This window comes from Idiotropiscis lumnitzeri, chromosome 4 (assembly GCF_059441095.1).
Source record: "Idiotropiscis lumnitzeri isolate Australia: NSW breed Sydney's pygmy pipehorse chromosome 4, RoL_Ilum_1.0, whole genome shotgun sequence".
NCBI classification, from domain to species: Eukaryota; Metazoa; Chordata; class Actinopteri; order Syngnathiformes; family Syngnathidae; genus Idiotropiscis; species Idiotropiscis lumnitzeri.
In genome coordinates, this window is record NC_142394.1 from 13,062,868 (window position 1) to 13,064,456 (window position 1,589).

The window sequence follows — 1,589 nt, forward strand, 5'->3', positions numbered from 1 at the left end:
ACTGCATTCACAATACAAGTTTTTACGCACGTTAGTGATCAGTGTCTGAGTATGTCTGTCAACACAGCAAGTACCTCTTCCACGAACTTCCCCACGGAGGCGCTCAGTTCTGGAACCAGATTCCCATTCTCGTTGAGGAAAGTCCCGTGCCCCGCGTGGTCGGTGGGCATTCGGTCCAGTTCCATCTTCAGTCTCTGCTCCAACTGGAGGGTCTTGAAGCTCATCAGCAAACACACACTGATGGAGCACAGGGACAGAAGCATGCACATGGCCACGGGGATCCCGGGAGACCACGGGTGGACCGCGGACTTCGGTGCGCACCGGCACGCTGACGCCTTGCTATCCTCGGCAGAGTCACGCAAAGAATCCATGCTGAAATCCAAATTAGAAATTGGAAAAGTTGATTGAGTGGGGATGACGCGTCGAAAAGGTGATACTCCTTAAAAAGCAGACGTGGACTATAACCGACGCGTGACACATTCACATCATCCGGCCACGGGCTTTACAGGCTCCGGTACAGAAACCGGAGGTGCGCAAGCGGTTCGCGGCGCCAATAGATGCTTGCTTGCGGATCCCAAAAGGGAAAAGAGGTGCCTCTTAACGTGGAGCTTGCTGCCTTGCAAGTGTGTCTATGTTCTGTGGAGACGTGGGTGAGACTAGCACTGGAGTACATGCAATTGTTTGCCTCATTAAAAGTTGCATGTTCAACACAAGATAAGACCGCCCCTGACCACGTGGGCCGCTACAGATTGACAGCTGATAGGTAGACTGTGGATTGGCCAGAAAAAACGCCTGATTGCCTCTGGCCAAGGGTGGGCTACTCTAAATTCTTGAATATGTGCCCCTCCTCCGACACACCTGATTCAAATGATCAGAGTTTATCGTTACAGAGTAATTTAAAAATAAAAAAGTACAACGTTGCTTTGATTAAGGTGATTGATTTTGAGCTTTTTCATAAAAAACATTACACGTTAGACTTTATTAGTCGTCTTAATTTCTTTTTAAACATTTTGATTCGCCTCATTTCAGGTACCTGCTAAGTCATATCTTTTAGTATTTGCTTGATATTTTCTTTTAATTTTATACTCCCCTGTTCTTGTAGAAAAGTGTTTTTATTTCTTGTAGCATTTTGACCTACAAATTATTTTTTGCACATTGCTGTTATTTTAAACCAGTGCTGATCTAAATCATGCAGGATAGCGGCCCTCAAGGACCGAGTTGCTCACCCCTGACAAACCTCCCCCCCAATTTCATAACCTCAAGCGTTCATTGGCCGCAGTTAAGTGCAGTGCTATTTGTAAAGTTCATTTATCGGTAAATCAGTAATGAACATGTGACATGCATGATAAAGGACTGACAAATGATTGCGATCAATCTTATAGCCTCCATTTTCTCAGCAGGTGCAGTGTAGATCTACTTAAAGATATGGACACCATACAGTAGATTTTGTTGGCTATTTTTTTTACACGGGGTTTGTAAGAAACTGCAGTGTAATCCGTAATGCATCCCTGGCGTTTTGCTGCCACCTTATGTATCAGAGAGGCAACTGCATCGTACCCCCCCCTCCAAAAAAAAAACAGGAATCAATC

General features: G+C 45.3%; 1 pseudogene across 1 annotated transcript in view; it reads right to left on the minus strand.

The window, feature by feature from the left end:
* LOC148338179 (uncharacterized) overlaps positions 1-771 on the minus strand; it is a 118,610-nt pseudogene extending 117,839 nt beyond the window's left edge. Inside the window, exon 1 of the transcript XR_015842921.1 lies at positions 75-771. The product of XR_015842921.1 is annotated as an uncharacterized LOC148338179 (transcript). The remainder of the gene's footprint in view (positions 1-74) is intronic.
* Between the last annotated feature and the right edge of the window lie 818 nt (positions 772-1,589).